The sequence below is a fragment of the Nilaparvata lugens genome, chromosome X (assembly GCF_014356525.2).
Source record: "Nilaparvata lugens isolate BPH chromosome X, ASM1435652v1, whole genome shotgun sequence".
Taxonomy (NCBI): Eukaryota; Metazoa; Arthropoda; class Insecta; order Hemiptera; family Delphacidae; genus Nilaparvata; species Nilaparvata lugens.
In genome coordinates, this window is record NC_052518.1 from 78,408,886 (window position 1) to 78,430,090 (window position 21,205).

The 21,205-nt window shown below is 33.6% G+C and overlaps 1 long non-coding RNA gene across 1 annotated transcript in view; it reads right to left on the reverse strand.

The window, feature by feature from the left end:
- Nucleotides 1–21,205, reverse strand: part of LOC120354462 — a 96,637-nt gene that overhangs the window by 52,601 nt on the left and 22,831 nt on the right. Inside the window, exon 2 of the long non-coding RNA XR_005573044.1 lies at nt 188–310. This is a non-coding gene — a long non-coding RNA (uncharacterized LOC120354462). The remainder of the gene's footprint in view (nt 1–187; nt 311–21,205) is intronic.

Below are 21,205 nucleotides of genomic sequence, written 5' to 3' on the forward strand. Positions count from 1 at the left end.
GCTGTACTTTCTGGTGTCAATGGTTTGGTTACTATTATGTTACACCCAATTTAACTTGAAAAAAATTACCTTTCTCAAATTAACCTTACTCAGAATCAGATTAAGTTACATAAGCAATAACAAAAAATACCCTACCGTATTCACAAGAGGTTTTAAAATGAGTGAGGAATTAATATGAATAAATTACCTGCTCCAAGAGTACCTGTTCTTCATCTAATTGTGACACCACACTTCAGCCATATTCAAGCAAAACAATGTTGACTTTCAAGCTATAAATGCTCCGTAATAGGCATTATAACTGGTTCACAGCCTAAAAAGAGAAAAAAATCGATTATTGTTTGTCATACGGTGCAAACGATTATTGCATAGTTGGTAAAACAATTGTGATGAAAAGCATCAAGAATTGAGATTCATCATCATGTGTATCGAAGAAACTTGAAGGTGCATTTGAAGAAACTTCTAACTTGAAATAGTCTATCAATTGTGCTTATCCAGTGCTGATCACAAGCAATAATATATATATATATATATATATATATATATATATATATATATATATTATATATATATATATGTATACATTTTATCGGTGAATACACAGTCACGATACAACATCCAAAACTCATAAATTGATCTTTTGGCATGCTACAGGTGACAATATACCTTCCAGCAAACAACAATGCTTTCATTAAAAACCTCTTGTATGAGAATGAAATTTCATATACCCCAACCAGCCTCTGAAACTCTCAACCCAGCCCAGAAATCTTTCAACCAGCCCTAAAAAGTGTGTCCGTCCAGACGTTTTTGGTTTCTATGCAGAAAGTAGACGAATTGCTTGTACGTGTTGGCGGTCCTTTTATAGGTTGAGCGTTCACTTGAACATGCAGTGTCCACTACACTGCCTTCTGCCTTCTGCCCGGTCAGCTAGCATCAAGGTACAATGACCTTCCAAGCAGTCGCCAACAACTAGGTAGGCTACGCACCTACTTTGTCTTTCTTCCTTTAATAATTTCACATTTCATAATATCATCTGAACTCCAATGGCGTAGATTCCTGATGCAGAAAAAATATCACCGTAATTATTCAACTAATTTGGGTTCATGATGGGAAAGAATCCATATATTATAAAGCTGTAAAAACTAGTTTTTTGACAACTTATTGGGCATACATTTCATATAAAATAAATAATTTTGTGGAGGATCTAGTAGCTCATCTGCAATACATGTACAAAATACGAATTCGAGTAATACTCTAGAGTACTCTTCCACTGAATGGAATGCCACTAATTAAAAAAAATATTTACATCGTATAATATTAAATCTATATTACTAGTAGCCAGCCTACATTACTTATCTTCTTGTCTTCACATACTCATCTTGTCTTCTCTACTCATAAATTGTCTTCTTTATCTTTATTTATTTTTTTAGAAATAGCAATTCAATTCATATCATTTTCCAAAAATTATAATACAGTACTCGAATATGAAATGCAACATATTATACAACATATACAAAATACTTTGGAATCCCCTTACTAGACTACCTGAAGGAGGATCTCTTAACACGTTTTTTTTTTTGTTTCAATAGAGATGTACGAAAACACACGCTAAACGCTTCAATTTATTTCTTGGAATATGAAGCTATTTTTCCAGTTTGTCTACTAAATATGTATTATAATGTTCAGACGAGCTCATAATGAATAGACAGAAACTAGGTAGTGGAATGTATACACATTCGAGACATAAATTATCAATACACATAACCACTACTCAATCACTTAAGTGTTTGAAAGAAAAACTGTTCAATACGAAGGTAAAATTTATAATTCATTTTTCATTCAAGTCTACGTGTTATCAATTCTTCAATAAGAATTGCTATGAGTAAGCACATTAGAATAATGAATGAATGAATGAATGAAATCAATGATTACAAATTAGAATCCTGTAGCTACTGAAGTGTAGGCTATCATTCGACATTATTTGAAAGTGCGTAGTTATCATGTTATCCCTAAAAATTCAGATCGATTAAACTGATACATTTTCACCAATGAAAAAAGGCACTAGAAGGAAACTAATGATAAGAAAATGAAGAAATACAATTATAGGTTTATCGAAATTGAGATTGGGTACAATTCTGAAGTTCATCATTGTCATCATGTAATTCACTCATGTATACTCACGGTATATCGGTTACTCATGGTTACATCTATAATGTATTATGTACTAGCTCGCTTCGCTCGCCTCATCCGACTAGCAAGGGGGCTCCGCCCCCTGGACCCCCAGCTCAATTATCCAGGTATAGGATCAACAGGCTCGCTTCGCTCGCCTGCATTTTCAGGTTACTTCATTCCGTAAAAAGTCAAAAGAGACTTTCAGGCTCGATTCAATCACTTTGAATAATGTTGTGCAGGGCTGCAATAGTATATTTCGCACCTAGGGCCGAAAATGAGACTTTTCTGGCTCGAAATCGGTTTAGGAGTCCGAGGCCGTAGCCCGAGGACTAGAAAAGAGCCGGAAAAACATTTTTGCCCATGGTGAGAACGTAGCCCGAGGACTAGAAAAGAGCCGGAAAAACATTTTTGCCCATGGTGAGAACGTTATTTTTCGCCACACAGAAAAATAAACAATATAAATATGAGAATAATTGTTTATTAGGCTCTTCCGAAAGCAAAACAGGAAGGTCATAGCTCTAGCAAATCTGAGGTAATCTGAATATGAGGAAATTGTCCAAGTATTTTTATTTTTATTCTGATTTGTCTAAATAACCTAAAAGATTATGTTCAATTATGTAAGAGGTTGAGTTTATACTTTTTATTCTTCCAAATGACAATAGGATGATATTATTATAAATGTTTTGATTCTTGAATAATGAACACAAATAATGAAAAGTTTTTTGATCAGCTGTTTTAGCACACTTGAAATTTGGCTAATCTGAATGTCAACGCCAACAATGCTTGTTGTCGTTGACTTCGGAAGTTTAGGTTAGAAGTTCTATCCTACTCTGAGAATCGAATTTGAATAGTTTATAATATATATCTTATCTGTATTTTATTCATCCAAATAAAATGATAGTATCTTATTGCAGAATACTTATTCAATTCTAGAAGCATAAACTGATTCCGTTTCATAAACCATTTTGTAAACACGTTCACATCAAATCAGAATCAGCTGACTTCAATGTTATTTTTCGCCACACTTGGATGTAATGAGCTGGTTTACGTGTGTCATATGGAGGCCGAAAGGGATTGTTTTCCGACCAGGCCGGTAAAACTTTACGGCCCTAGGGCTGTAAAATGACCTTGAATAACAGCTGATCGTGTCGGATCTCACAAAAATCATAGAGAGATAATCTCATAACGACTGTAATAATCTATATAATTATGTATCGTGAATCGCGGTATTATGTCTATAATATATTTTATAAATTACTGTTTCATAATTTAATATTTATTATTGTGTTTTTGATATCAACAATAGAATACGATGATATCTCCATAGCCTCAACAATATAATGTTGGCTGCATTGTCCATTGTCAGAAAGGTACGTATCGCAAGTATTTAAAAGTGAAGAATCGAATTTGAAATCAAAGTACAATAATTGTATCAATATTTAAAAGTGAGGTAGAGTAATAATTGTTTCTTTTTTATTATCGAATTCCACTTCTTAATGCAATACAATCAACAATAATAATAAAAAATACAGCAGAGATCTGAAGTTTAAGGTAAGCCTACTGGTGAAACTCAGCCTTGACTGAAAAATTCCTAGTAATTTTTTCGTAATTCATTATTAAAACTTTTAGATCATTTTTCTTCAATATTAAACCATATAGAGAAAACATTAGGCCCACTCAAGATTGAATCTTCGAATGTTTTCTCTATGATTTAACTATTTTCAGAGCAATATTTTGTTGTGAAAATGCCGGCAAACCGGCTTCAAATTTGCCACTATACACTATATTATAGTAGCCTACATACGTTACCTGACTTAATTCAGAGTGAAAATGTTATTGTGAGACAGATAATAATATTAATTTTAATAATATAAGTCATGAGCCAAAGTCTGTTGTACGCTTTTTAGGAGTGAAGTAAACATTTTAGAAGTCTAGTTATAGTACAGTACAGTATTACATGTATGCTAAGTGTTATCAGTCAGACCCCTATGTTCAACAATACGCAATGGCCGAGAGCGTAAAGGCGTAATACATCAGAACTAAAAGCTCAGTGAATAACAAACATGATCTAGGTTCGAATCTCGGTCAATGACTTTTTCTTTGTCGATGAATTTCGACTTTTATTACCTATTTTTTATATTAGTTAACGTAATTTAAATTTCAATCAATTTTTTAGATATATTTTGAGACAAAACTGTGAAATATGCAATTATATTAATTTTTTCATCACATTATTTCAAAATAGTAATGAAAATTCTATTCATCCATCTATCCATGATATATTGCACCAGGCACAAAGCTCGCGCCTAATATTAATAGTATAAAAATATGGTCACTATTGTAAATTATTAATTAGTTATATTGAAATCAATTGACAGTAAAAGTTGTCATAACCAAGATTCAGACTATCAAAATAGGCTGTTTGAATTTTATTTATTTTTTAATTTCTTATATATTGGGAAGTTCTTTTTTGGTGTGGCGAAAAATAGCGTTCGCACCATGGGCAAAAATGTATTTCCGGCTCTCAATCTTTTCTAGTCCTCGGCCTACAGCCTCAGACTTAAAAACCGATTTCGAGCCGGAAATATCTCATTATCGGCCCTAGGTGCGAAATATACTATTACAGCCCTAGGGCCGTAAAACTTTTACCGGCCTGGTCAGAAAACAATCATTTTCGGCCTCCATATGACGCACGAAAACCAGCTCATTACATCCAAGTGGGGCGAAAAAATCTTTATTTTTATCTAAATTGATAAATATTCAGTTATTTCTCTATTAGAAACTTGGTTAGGATATGATAAGAATAATTGTATTTCATTCTAATAGTTCTTTGAAAATTGAAACAGATATAATTTGGAGAACTAGACAACCATCCATATCTAATCCTCTCAAGTATGAATTTGCTTGCGAAATGTATAAAAAGGCATTGAAAACTCAATGAAAAACTTGAGAGCAAAAAAACTGTGAAAAAATGCCTTGAAACGCTTGGAAAACACAGTAATAGCGCCTATATTGGGCGTATTTTAGCGTAATTTTGAAGTCCTCTCAAGACAAAATTTCTAGACCCTAGCTGAATTTCTGTACCAAGTTTGAACATTTTCTCTCAATTGATTCTTGAAAAATGTGAGAAACCGCACAAAAACGCTGGGGAACGCAGTAAAACCGCCCATAATGGGCGTATCTTTGGCATAATTCTGTATTCCTCACAATACAAAATTTCTAGACTCTTGCTGAATTCCGTACCAAATCTGAACATGATCTGTCAATTAATTGTTCAGAAGGTGTAGAAAACGCAGGAAAACGCGAACTTGGGCGTTATTCCAAGACCCTCTCAATACTTTTTGTGTAAACCCTCTCAATACAGCATTTTTAAACCTCAGCTGAGCCTATGTACCAAGTTTGAACATTTTTTGGCAATTTTTCAAATCCGTTCTTAGTGCGCCTCTAGATGGCGAACAGAACAAACCTGCCCAATTTTAACGTATTTGGTCAAGTAGATTTTTAGTTCTGTTGATTATGAATGAGTGAGTGAGTGAATGAATCAGTGTCATTTCACTTTTATATATAAAGAGAGATAGATTATTTTTCATATAATGTTAGTTTCTTGATATTACAAAAACCAACAATTTGAGATACTACTTTCGGTTGTTACACCATTATCAATCTAGTAAACTGAAAGCTTCAACATTGAGCAGCAGAATGTGTGGTATGGATGAAGCCCTACTATTGGCCAATCTGTTGACCAATGAAGGTTGAGCTTTACTGTTATCAGCCCAGTCAATGAAGGTCCAAAAAAGCAGTTTTGGTCCGAAAATTAGATGAAAACTGGATTCCTCATCATCGATAGGTCCCTCCCAGAAGGTCACGCTCCCAAAAGTCCCAAGAAATCCCCCTGGAGCTTTCCCCCCAGCCGCCCTTTAGATGAAAAATGCAGGTAATCACAGGAAATCAATTATAAATGTAATAATTCATCGGAAAAAGTTCTACTATATGTCATTCGACTCTTTACATTATGGACTACAATATTAGTCTAGTCCTATTCATATTTCCAATAAAAGTTTTCTTGATAAAATAATATATATATATATATGTTAAAATTCAGGGTTTTTTCGATTTGACTTATTGGTTTTCTCCGATTAAAGTTTTGGCAAGTATTTCATGGAAAAATGGCACAAGTAGTAAATGAAGCCACTCTCATTGCTTATCCATTGATGTATATAGTTATGCATTTGCGATTCTATTTGACGCCGTGGGAGGGGAAACGGCTCGGCTGACGCCCTTCACATTTGCTTTCAACATTACATCTTATTTACACTATGACGCATGAAACAATCAATTTATTCAATTGAATCTCATGTTTTGACATGCGCTGAATCTGAATTTTCACTTTTTAATCGTCTAAATATTATAGTTTTCTTAATTTAATCACGCTGATGATGAAAATCAAGCTTTCATTGTTTGCTTATGTAATTTATCAATTTGAAGTGTGCTTTTTCAATACGCGTCAATCACAATAACTATAATTTTGATAACTATAATTTTTGTTGATGCTTTTCAATAAAGTTTATGATAGATGGAGTTTTATCTGACTCCTTCATATTATCCTTATCTTCCATCAAATGCAATAGTGGCTAGGGATGGGTATCGATACATCGATGTTTAAAAACATCGATGTTTCAACATCAAACATCGATGTTTTTAACATCGATGTTTACTGTTCGATGTTTTTCACTTATCGATGGTTTTACCTAGACATCGGTCATCCGATGTTTTTCCCAACTAAAAAATAAAAACAATTCTAATTTTTTAATTTGATACAAGTTTTTTTTTTTTTTGTTTGAAGAGGATTATCTTGAGAGCAATAAGCAATAGTAACAGAATTACAATCATTATCTCTATCATATTTAGTGTACCGGTAGTATTCTGTTTAGTGTTTTTCGTGAATATAGATCACTCTTGTGAAAGATCTCGCATAAGTTTTGATTTCCTGCAGATTGCTATTTTTATTTTTCAATCAGGCTCTCTGTATTTTTATGTGAGACTGTTGGATACTCTTGAAGATTTACATTACTTCTGTGGCCCGTGTCAAGGTTGGATAGTTAGTTATTTAGAATTGAATAAGAGGTCGGATTCTTTGTTTCTCAGGAAGAAAGAGTTTTTTCTTACTACAATTATTTCCTCAACATGTGTTTAACTCTAATATTAATCTAGCTCTGGAAAAGAGGTCCTCGTATTGTAAGGAGTGCAGATATCCATATACAAAAACTTGATCCATTTTCATTTCCTAAAAAATTTATCAGGTATTGAATGAATACGATATGAGTATCAATGATTGCTAAAATTAGCTTAGGGTGAAATTTCAAGACCGAATCCTCAAGGATATCCCGAGAGGTTTCAGACTAAACCATGAAGATGACAAATCTTGTGAACTAGAGTTGATGTATCTTTCCAGTCACAACCTGACTTCAATTATTCGAAAGACTGTTACTTGAATACCATAAGTCCAAAATTGCTGTGATTCCAGTTAGTAACTGTTGAAATATTGGAACAATAGCTCCAGATAAAATTGTAGTCACTTTAGAAGCTCTTTTTGTGCTCTACAATCTGAGATCAGGTAGTATAGCGATCTATCTCATATTCCAGGTACACCTGACAACAATGCTCCTTGTATTGTGAAAAACACCTCATTTTCAGCTTCAAGCATCATCACCAACTACATTGTCCTCACATTGATATTTCGCAACTACATAAGTTCTTGAGATTATGTTCTATGAGAATCACCCGTAAGATACACTTCATTTCAGTATTTCCTAGTGGAGAGGCGCGCTTAAGGACACCTCAAGGATCAAAATTTCAAACACATAACTTTTGACACAATGCTCAGATTTCATCGTACTACACTTCATCCTTCTCGGTTCATCACGGCGGTTTAAAATCATGCATAATAAGTCAAATTCGGTTGAAAAATGGAAAATTTATTGTTGAGTGTACTTAAGCCCAAATTCCAATACCCAGAAAATGACCAAATTCTATATTCAAAGTTGCATGTCTTGTGAAATACTTCTGATAAAATTTCCAAATCTAGTGAGAATGTGAAAATTGTCCCCCTCTACCCACTCCAATAAATAATACTTTCGATTCCAAAACAATTTGGAAATTAAGATTTTAAAAATGTCGATTTCAGTTTTTACATTTTTTTCGTAATTTTACTGTTGATCAAGAGTTTCTAAAACGAGTCTGATACATCATAGAAACTTACGATTGATTACAAATTGTAGATAAATTCATCCTCTAAGACGTCAGTTGCCTAAAATCCATCTTGAATCACTTTTCGCTATCATAGAACTGCCAAAACCGTTAATATGAGAAAAATATCTACAATTTCCGGATTTTTTTCAACAATCGAATCTCACTTTACGAACATATTTTTTCATGAATTGTTTACAGCAGATGAAATAGAAAATTCTATTGTACATCTCAAGATCATGTAATAATTTTTATAATAAGGGGTTACCGAGATACATAGCTTTGAATATAGAAATTGGTCATTTCTTATGTATTGAATATGAATAAGTACCTACACTCAAGAATAAATTTTCTATTTTTTGACCGAATTTGACTGTTGATGCATGATTTTGAACCGCCTTGGCGAGCCGAGAAGAATGAAGTGTAGTACGATGAAATCTGAGCATTGTGTCAAAAGTAAATTATAAGTGTTTGAAATTTTGATCCTTGAGGTGTCCTTAAGCGTGCCTCTACTAGGAAATACTGAAATTAAGTGCATCTAACGGGTGATTCTTACCCATGAACTTATGTCATTGTGCGAAGTATCAATGTGAGGACAAAGTAGATGGTGATGATGGTTGAAGCTGAAAATTAGGTGTTTTCCACAATACAAGGAGCATTGTTGTCAGGTGTACCTGGAAATCTATATGACATAGAGCGCTCTACCTGATCTCAGATTGTATAGCACAAAAATACGTCTAGAGGGATTTCGAAATATACATCTAAATTGTAACAATCGGAAGATATTATTGATTAAAAACTAAAATTCATCAAAATTGATTTTTTCTTCAAATTTTACTCATTTTTGAAAAATTATAACAAAGTACTCATTGGAGATAGAGAGTTCCGAGTGATCTCATTTTTTTTCAGAATTATATAATCTGGGAGAGATTTGGCAGAAATAGCTGAAAACTGGAAAATGAGCCGAAAATACGAGGTTTTTGGGCTATTCTGTATCTAGCACAAGGAAATCTTGCATGAAGAAATTGGTTCTGGACTTCTCTTATGTACCCAAATAATATATTAAAAAATCAGAACTACAATATAAATATTGCAAGCACACCCCCCTTGTTTATGTCTTTATTGACTGGACTAATAGTATCATCCATAAAAACGTAGGGCGATAAACGATGTTTAAAAACATCGATGTTTACTGTTCGATGTTTTTCACTTATCGATGTTAGGATGAAAAAAAAAACATCGATGTTCAAAACATCGATGTTTTGTCTTTCGATACCCATCCCTAATAGTGGCACATATTCTAAAACTTGTATTCTTAGCTCTATCCAATAAATAAATAAATATACTTATTAAATAAAAAAATGAAGATTATAAATGTATTTTTGTAGCTTATTTGTGTATTTTCTTGTTTGAATACCTACTCTGTCTAATTTGAACACTTGATAATGGAATGAATATCCCATCATCATATTATATTAAGCGAGCAATTTCTGTATATATTATACACTTGGTTATTTATATGGTTAATATTTATATATATTTATGTCCAACGGATCTCGAAAACAGCTCTAACGATTTTCACAAAATTTGGAACATAGTAGGTTTATGATATAAAAATTCGATTTCACTAGGTCTCATTCCTGGGAAAACTCGCTGAAGGACATGAAAATGATAATAATTATTCATCCTTCAAAAACACATGATAATTTTTTCGTCTGTTGATAACGGAAAATGCGAGTGCCTGTGTGGGAGGGAGAGAGACAGAATTATGTTCAGTTGTTGAACTTTTGCAATCAATCAGCGGATCTCATATCTATAATCTGGCAATTATTGATAAACCGAATTGATCAACCTTATCTGATTTGTTGACATGACCAACGATATTCAAGATCCATTATTTTTTTATTTAAATTAAGAGTACCTATATCAAAATTTTCAAAGCTAATAATTATTTTACAGTTTTAAGTGATTAGTGAGTGTTATTTTGTTATTAAATTTGGTTAGTGAAAAATCTAAATTCGAACTTCTCTGTTTTCAAATTCTTGGAGTGAAAATTGGAATTCAAAAGTGTAAGGAACATAACCTACTTTTTGGACTACCGTATTTATAGTGTATACATAAAAGTTATACGACACAGTTTTGGGCTGTGCCTGTTGATCCTTCCCCAATCAATTGAAAGAATTGTGTTCTGTGTATCAATAAATAAATATTATAAACTATGCTTTTGTAATCCGGAGCGAAGCTCGGTGCCCCGATATTTGATTATATACATCAATGAACTTGAAACTTGAACAATGAAAGTGGCTACATCTTCCCATATATTTATCTGCTTAGAAGTTAATCGGAGAAAACAAAAAAATGAAATCGAAAATCCTGAATTTTCACGTATATAAATGTTATCAAGAAAACTGTAAGTCTTATTGGAGTAATGAATAGGAATAATATTTAGTTCATAATGTAACGAATCGAATGAGATTTAATAGAACTCTTTCCGATGAATGATTAGAGAGATAATTGATTTCCTGTGATTACCTGCATTTTCCAACTTTGAGGGGGACTGAGGGGAAAGCTCCAGGGGGATTTATTGGTACTTTTGGGAAAATGACCCTCTGGGAGGATTCTATCGATGATGAGGGATTCAACTTTTATCTCATTTTCGGACCTAAAAATCCTTTATTGACTGGGCTACATTGACCGAGACTAGGCCTACACACGTCTAAGTATTCCAAATATGTTCATGAGAACAGTTAAACAACAACTAGGCATGGGATCTTTTTTCAATTTATAGTTTAAACAAAGAGACATTAATTTTAGTCATAGCAAGTACACCACACTTAAACACCATAGCAAGTACGCCACACCACTTATTTAGTCTTATCTGAAAGTAGTAGACCAGCTTCCGTCTTCCTGTTATTTTACTTTCTAATTTGACTGGCTTCTACCTTTCCAATTAGGAATCAATTTCTATCTATATTTTTTATTTTTTGTATTTTTCATGTTTACTGGTTTTTAAATTGTATTCTTCGATTCTTACTCATACTTTCCATTTGGCTCTAAGAGTTAGTTACTAAGAGTCCTTCTTCACTTGTTGTTCAACGGTAAATCTCGAAAGTTAAACCCTAATAATAATATAATGGTCAAGTATATACACGCTTTGTTATTGATGATGATTTCATTCCCAATATTAATTATTGACAGTGACCCAATTTCAGATGTCTATCTTTTGAATATCGCAAACCAGCATGCAATATGCTGCTCAATTTGGAAACTATATCTATCTACCGTATCAGTGAAGTGAAGGTTATTTCTAACAATTACTACACTATTGCAAAATTGAAGATATGGTTGAATTATTGGTGCCGCGTTAACGAGTCTGAAGAGTAGTTCTCCCATACAATTTGGAGAATCATCGATGGATAATGTATTGAAGATCGATTCTGAACTGAATGAGAATAATATGAAATGGAGAGAGAGATGAGAGAGAGAGAAAGAGAGAGACAGAGAGAGAGAGAGAGAGAGAGAGAGAGAGAGTGAGAGGGGGGGAAAGAGGGACAGAGAGTTGGAGAGATCGAAGGTTGCATTCACATTCACCTGATTTGTACTTTCACCAGAGCAGTTCACTTGTTCACTACTCACGGTCTAATTGTTCATTATATTATATGAATGGATGGATGTAATAGTAATAGAATTGAATAATGAAGTCATTTGCAAATCTAAAATGACATTAGAGACGATTGGCGTTAAACTCAACGATTAGGCATGATTGAGAATCTAGTTCGATTTGACAACTGAATGAGCCGCATTACGTTCAATGGCTGATAACTCAGCATTCCACTGATAACAGTCAGTTATTAGTAATAATAACACCAATACATAGTTAGTCTATATGTTGGCTTCTAAGACAATCCTATTATTGACAATCCTATTGCCACGAAACTACTGAAAAATGTTTTTATGTAAGCATCGCAACGAATATACAAGATTTTACAAAGGATTTTTGAATATTATTAGAAGATGTAAATTAAGTGTTATTCCATGTTTGAAAAAAACTTATTTGACGTACCTCACTCACTGTGATCTCAATTTACATACACGGATAGAAAAAAACTGTTTTTCACAATAGTGAAAATATTTATGAAACAAAATACAAGCAAATATAGCTAGCAGCACGTCTAACATCAGCTACTGTATGCTAGGAATGAGTTTGATTGTATCATTTACAAAAGTTTATTTTACAAAAGTAAAAATTTCAATGTATTAATTTCACAAGCATTTGCATAGAATTTATTGATATGACCAAATTTGATTAATTTTCAGATTCTATGTGAAAGAGGAGCAAAATAATCTCCAAGTATTAATGTTCTAGGTGATCTTGGCGATCGAAAGTTGCTCTAATTTATTGTAGATATGCATGACAGAGTTTCGCTCTTACGAATCTTTCCCGTAGGATCCCAGCTTTTCCCTTCTAAGTCCCTTTCACCTCTGGATTGCAGTACCTTGATATCTAATTTGGAGTCTACGATGTAGACGCCACCATTCCATCCCAACTTGCACGATTATAATGTGAAGTTTAATCGCCTAGTTGCTTTCAACACAGCTAAGAGATTTGTCCGGGAATCCAAGAACTCCACCCATAGTCAAAATTAACCTAAAAATACTCCATTGATGAAAAGAAAATTGACTACTTGTCACAAAATAGTTGTAAGACCAGAACATGCAAAAGCATACTAATGAGAAGCAAGTTTAAAATATAGAAGGAAGAATGGTACAAAGCTTGTCACTAGAAATAGTACCTTTCTACATGAAAAAGGCACACTATCGAAACGAAGTTGGAAGAGATGGTAGGAAGAATAGCACTAGGTTAGGGAAGAAACTTTTGCAGTATTCCATTCCTCTAATTATTATCTGCTACATTTTATAAAGATAATTTAAAAACATCTATTCAAGATTTTCTTTTATAGAATCTTTATTTGTTGAAGTTGTTTTCAAACCTTATGGAATACTTCAGACAATATTCTTCGAATCCTTGATGTAGAACTAATTTAAATTTTATAGATCAGTTTTTATTTAATTCAGTTACATTCAAATTAATAACGAGGGATCAAGTCACAGTCAATCTCTGCCAAGCCTGGATTATTAATAAGTTGTCCTAGTGTTGGGACAATGAGCATGACGCTATTTTACTGTATTACTGTTATTTCAGTAGATCGCAAATGTAAATATGTAGGTTAATATAGCACGATACTTATATTAAACAAGTAAAATTGTTTATAAATATCTCAAAAATATTAGAATACTGTAGGCCTAAGCGAGAATGGTAGTTGATGGTTAATTGTTGTATTTACATATTTGATGTTCGAGTGCCCATGTTTTACTTTATTTATGATTTTGGAAAAATAAATTATGTCTTTCTATTCTGAATGTAATAATTAAATTCTATATTCTCTGGTATTTTAGTAGTTACATTCTGTACTCTGTGGTCTGTCTCAGTCTCTACGGTCGGGTTACCTAATCTCATGGAAATGAACGTTCTCATGAGAAAAAAAAAAATCAGTTCATTTTTCTTTTAATGCTACTCAAAACTGAAAAGTGAATAATCAATAGTACAATTTGAGAAAAGTATAGAGAACAAGGTTCCTACACGTTTCGGCTACATCATTAAAGCCATTCGTTTGTACACACAATTGTAAATGACATATTGCTTTTTTTAATGTTTTTTTTTTTTTTTAAATATGTAACTTGATTGAAATATAGAGGTGTGGTAACACAAGACCAGTTTAGCTGACAGTGTGGCAGTCGAGGGCAAAGACGTGAAGGGGGAGCCACTTCTAAACGCAGATGCATCTCTCAATTTCTTTGTTTCGCATCATTTGGACGGAAATATTTCCATCTGCGCATGCGTCAAACTGAAACCAATCTTGTTCACACTGTAGATCCTACTGTTACCCAGAAAAGGTTCGTCTATTTTTCCTGAAGCACAATGCTTACTTTTAACTCACTTTTCCAGTCAACAAGCATGATATAGACATCGTGGAATAATATAGACATCGTATACATCAATAATTTTCCATTACACATTCATACCTAAATTTATATTATAAATCCATGTGAGTGCACAACTTACATGAATATGCATAGCACTGTGCATACAATACAAACAAAACATCTTGATCCTATAGTAATATAAACACCTATTCCCATGGTAATATATAATGTATTACATTGCTATTTGCTATGTCTATTCAAGAATGCTATTGCTTATCAAAACTAATTATTGTATATAGTTCGTCACTTCTTTGTTTTTTCATCACATTTGGCGTGAAAAATATCACCTGGAAGAGAAAACTACGTAAGTTTGTCTCATCTGTTGCTCAATGACCAACCCTCCAAAATAGAATGCGACGCATTCATACACATCTGATTAAATGTATAGACACCGAGATGAAAAAGGTTTATGAGCCCCAAAATCGTAAAGTTTTAAAAAAATAAAAATACTATGGGCTACAATATCTATGATTAACGTCAGAAAATTGTTCGTTGATCGCATTTACACAACAAAACAATTCAAAAGTAGTCAAAGACCTGGGAGAAGTAGACTGTAGACTGTACTGTACTGATACAGTAGATAGTAAGTTGCACTCAACATGCAACCATGGAATATCAGAAAAACATATATGGTGGAAATTATACCTGAAAATATTTACTTATCTAAACTACTATACAAAATTCCTCAAAAGATCACTTCACTTATATGGGCTACTTTTTTTTTGAATTATTAAAAACATAAAGTACCCTTTCCTTTTACACACATAAAGGCCGAAACTAGTTGTTTGAAATGTTTAAATAAAAGGGTACTTTATTTTTTTGTATTAGGTTTTTAATAAAATTCCTCAAATACATCAACTATTCTTACAATGTGTCACGGTGAATAAATTTATCACTTTCAGAGCATGAGAATGAAATTCCATAAATGCTCTATTAATATAATGGCGAATGTACAAATACATTGAACACATGTGTACATGTACAAGCACACATTGTACAAACACATTGTACAATGTAGATTAAATTTAAAAGTATATTGTGATAGAAGGTGAAATATAGATTACATAAAGTAGAAACACATATATATGGTTGAAGTACACTGTGAAATAAGGTAAAATAGGAAAGAATATATATAATTATGCGTTATGTAAGTACACATCTAACATGAATATACAATAGTACTGTACATATAGTACAAACCATTCATATTGATCTAGAATCTAGACTATTCCCATAGCAATGTAATGTATTACGTAATTACATTGCTACTTGCATTGATATATGGATAGGCAGTATGGATATACAGTATATGGATAGGCAGTGGCAGAAACAAATAAAAAGAAATCAATTCATACATGCATTTCTAAGTTTTTGAGCCAGGGTATAGCCTCGTCATCTGCTACATGCTACTTCTGTAGCCCTCCCTGAAGTCTTGTCAATGGAATAAAATAAAACGAATGTAAATAGACCATTATTTTGTATAATTCGTAGTACGTAAATTTACAGCTTGAAGGAGTAAGAGGATATTGAAGACCAACACTCAATCTCCATCCATGATGTCAAATATCAGCCATCAGCTGGAAATCACTCTCAACAACCAACTGCTCTCCTTCTTCTCACGTTCTCAGATCTTTTAAACTGAACCCCTCAACTTAACTAATTCAGTGCTCTCATGAGAGGGAAAAATAACTATGTACCATAATGCACCTGACGTATTTAAATTTTGGAGTATTTTTTTAATTACAAGATAGAATCACGTAAAACGGGACGATCGTCACTTTGCTATGAATTTGAAGTCAAGGTTGTTGTACTAGCTGTGTCACTTCTATACACGAGAGCTTCACAATGCAGAAGCGACAAGTGACATAGAGATCATCCATCATTCCAGACCCAACACTCAAGGTCACTAGAGTCCAGTCTTTTTCTATTAGATGTTTACAGAATTCTTTAAGAGGTTAACCTGATAGGGTACTTTATATCTACTCGAAACAGGTAACACAGAAACCACACAACCGCAGTAACTTGAAGATGGTGAGGGCCAAATTTCAGAACACAGCACTGCTGTATCAATGGGAAGGCCAAACGTCTTATAAATGGTATATCATTTATTAAAGAACAGAATTCCACCCCTAGATTTTCATGATAAATATACTTGAAATGGAACAGGCTAAGAATGAACTATCTTATAACAATATATAGCTCCGAAGCTATTACATCCACATCAATATTCTACCTACAAGAGAAATGTCTGCTATATCTTCATGAACAATCAGCTAGGGGGCGCGACAGTCGAGACCGACGACAGTCGAGGCCTGCGACGTAGGTCGTAGGCCTCGACTGTCGGGAGTGTACGAAAATTGAAGAGTCCTCTACTGTCACCTGACGCAGGCGACATTTGAGGCCTCTTTTTCAGGAGTCCTCTTCCGTCGTAGGTCTCGACTGTCGGGGCTGTACAAAAATTGGAGAGGCTTCAACTGACGTCTAACGCAGGCGACATTTGAAGCTTCTTTTACAGGAGTCCTCTAGCGTCGCTGGCCTCGAATGTCGCTGGTCTCGACTGTCGGGCCTGAACAAAAATAGAGACTCGCTTGCAGCAGACTATAGTTGAGGACACATCCTACTGCGATTCCAGACAAAATACATTTTGTAATGATTATAACTTCTGATTTGTTGAAATCCAAATAATGGAAACTTCCTTCATAAAAAAAGCATATGAACTTTGAAGGTAGATAGGGCTTATCCTTAAAGGATTTTCAGAACGATCATCTTTGTGAAGAATTACAGCTTAATCAGTCAAGTATTTCAAGCGTGATGAGCTCACATACAAACTGACAGAAAGACAGACACCATCTCGTCTTATAGATGGATAGAAGATAATGTCAACGTTTATGTTTGTAATCCTTTTCATATTCATTCATTCTATGGCTTGAGGGCAAGCCAATTTGTCAGAATGGCTGAGTGTAGGATATGAGATTGTAGGGATGGCAATTCTATTTTGACGTAATAAAATGATGTTATCATCATATGAAAGTAATCATGTGATTAATTCCATAAGCAACATCGTTAATGAAATAAATGAACAATTTAGTTTTTATGAGAAAAGCTTAATGTATGATCAAGAGAATGTGAATGTGTGAAATTAATAAAAGTTATTGATTTGTAACAGGATATTGATTTGTAGAATAATATCCTACATCTATCATGAACTGAGAATTTGACATTCAAGTATCAAAAAGGTATTTACGAGTTTGAAAATTTCGTTTTTTAAGATATTTTTTGATATTTTCGTTTTTTTTTTTAAATATTTCGTTTTTTTATTTACAGTTGTAAAGTTGCAATACTTATTCATAATATGGAAGGAATAATGGGATATAATATATTATTCAATTGCTGGTAAATCCATACAAATTAAATGATAATATTCTTTTGGTGCTGTCTACCATTCTAGAGAGCCTAGCGCAGGCGACAGTTGAGGCCTCTTTTTCAGGAGTCCTCTACGGTCGCAGGTCTCGACTGTCGGGGCTGTACAAAAATTAGAGTGGCCTCAACTGTCGCCTAACGCAGGCGACATTTGAGGCCTCTTTTTCAGGAGTCCTCTACCGTCGCAGGTCTCGACTGTCGGGGCTGTACAAAAATTAGAGTGGCCTCAACTGTCGCCTAACGCAGGTGACATTTGAGGCCTCTTTTTCAGGAGTCCTCTACCGTCGCTGGCCTCGAATGTCGCCGGTCTCTACCGTCGCTGGTCTCGACTGACGCAGGACTCTTCTGTCGTTTGCCTCGTTTGACATCGACCCAATCAGCTATAGTCTTCAGAACGATCATCTTTGTGAAGAATTACAGCTTAATCAGTCAAGTATTTCAAGCGTGATGAGCTCACATAAATACTTGGTAATGTGCTTTGGGACTGAAACTATCCCATTATAAAGAAACTGTAATTATGTAAAAGCGATAGTAACAGTACAATAGTAACAAAGTATACTATACGAAATCCCTACCAATATTCTAGGACATTGTTCCTGGGTAACAAACATATTTAAATATTATTTTCAAACTGTTCCAAGTCCTCAGTTACTCACACAGCCGCCAATTTGTTTCTTCATTTTTTATTTTTTCCTAAGAATGGTTGATCATACGAGAGCGAAACTTTGCACCAACATTTATAACAACTAAACAGAGCTAAAAACAAATTATGACAGTTTTTGAGTCATTAAACAAAATTTTTCCATTAAAAAAAAATATTTTACAAAAATATATAGGGATAACTTTTTTAGTAAATTTAATTACTAATCGATTGACACCTCATGTTCCAAGATTAAATGATTATCAAGTGAGATATGGCACCTTTAGTGATAGGTAGCCGCTGGAGGTTTGTTACAGTGCACGCCAAGGCATGCTTTTAAAGTCTGCCTCGATAATGCAACAATCTCAATCTGCTTTGCATTTTATTTGCGAGTGATTCTAGATTATTTCAAACAATGATAAAACTTTATATAACCTTCCTAAGCTAAATTATCACTAGAGCTGCCATATCTCGCGTAATATTCATTCAATCTTGGTTCTTGGAACATGAGGTGTAAATCGCCAGATGTTGCTAGGAAGTTCATAGAAGTAGCTCCTCTGAATCGAAGTTGAAATATACTGAGCTTCTTGAGTAAAATAGTGTGAGGCATTTTATCAAAAGCTTATTCTAAACCCGAGTAGATTATATCAATCTGTTCCTGATTTTTTACACAAGGTTCAACGACAGAAAGATTGACAAATTGGTTGCAGTGGATTAACCCGGCATGAATCCATGTTGACATTCTATGATGGTGGTTTTTATATTCCTGAAGATCTGTATGTGAATTACTCTTTCAATTATCTTTGCAAATGGGTTCAGAATTGAAATTGGTCTGACAATATTTTATATTGTTGTATCTAAACTTCTTAGGGATTGGAAGAACAGTGTTTCCAGACACTAGGGAATATTACCTTTAGATAACACTGTTCCTGATGATTCGTGCACCAATACTGAAGTAATATTGGATTGCTCCAATACTAGAGCAATAACCATTTTATAATGAAGACAGGTAGCAGTCTTCCATCTGATCCTGAAGATGACTACCTTTATATCGCAATATAAATAAACCATTTTCATGAAAAATAAATAAAAGTGGATTGGGGAGCAATGAATGCATTTTCTTAGTCAATAATATTCTTCAACGATTGAGCATTCTGCTCCCCCACCCACAAAATCCATCAATGAGAAAGAAAAGTATGCAAGGTGAGCATTGTTTTTATTTTAGAACATAAAGACGAGACTGGCGGTAATTTTAGATCACTGCTGGAAGAAGGAGGGTGCTATTTTTAGAAATCGGCAGAACTTGCATTTTTTAGGGGTATTTTTATAGAAGAACATTGCCAACTACATAATTCAGAGTCAAACTTACCGTCTTTGTTTCTAGAAGAGATTTAACGAGTGTGATAAATCACACATATCGAATTAAGAACAACCTCCTTTATTCATTGTTATTGTAAAGTTGATCGATTATAGTATTACAGTTGATCGATTAAGTTTGTATTGTGCACTGATATTGCACATATTCATCAACATCAAACATAAGTACAATTCAATGTACAATTAAAACTAATGTAATTTTACATCAGAAAAATTGTAACAATCAGAAAATATTGAAAAAATGCTTTCTTGAAATTTTGAGTTATCAAACTTATCTATTCATAACTAAACCTAGATAATATATATTTTACTAGTTGATAATATGTACATTCCGAAAATTTGAAATATCATTTCCAGCATTCTGAATAGCTGAAGTGAACTAGTATTGGAGAAAACATCACTATTGATCCAACTCTAAATATTTGCACTGAATGCAAAGGTCGAATAAATTTGAAGATCAATTTTGGGAATAGCTTTGAAGTTTCAGCACCAGAGTATCAAGAATTGGCTTATGCCAAATAGTACAGAGCCAGTGTACACCTTTCTAATTGCATATCTTGATCCAGTAATTGATTCCAGTGGATTAAAGGTATTAGATTATGATTTGGACTTGATGAGTGGGTAGCATTCACTAATAATTTGAGCAGCAATCGAAATGGAATACTCATACCATAGATTAAACAATCTATAGCTATTCTATATAGGTAGTTTATTTATTTTCTGATCATACGTATATAATCCACAATAATTTATACAACACTAGAAGGAACCCGTGCTCCGCAAGGATCTTTTTTAAAACTTAACAAACTGAAAACTTGACGTAATGATATTTTGAAGAATTGAAAATAGGCCTATCACCATCCTTGGTTAATTAAGAATCTATATGCAAAATTTCAAGTTGATTAGTCCAGTAGTTCAGACGTGATGATGCGTCAAACAAAATTTTCCTATCCCGTACGTGTATAAGCCAGCTCTTTACTTTATTAATATTATAGATATATAGTTAACGACTGCAAGAGATAGGACTGTGGAACAGAATAGTGGTGAAACTATGATAGCGCCAGAAGTGGCTCGAACACAATAGTAGGTATAATTGTACTACATGAACTTTTTGAAAGTGATTTGAAAAAAAAAGTGTTGAAACAACAGAACTGAAAGTTGTCAACCTTTCATTCTAACTCCATTTAGAGAGGCTTGATTGTTTGTTCCCTATAGATTTGAAAACTACTTGACATAACGGCATGAAACTTTGGGAATATGTTGTGTGAATATTGGAGATGTTTTCTGAACAGAAATTTTAATAGGGGG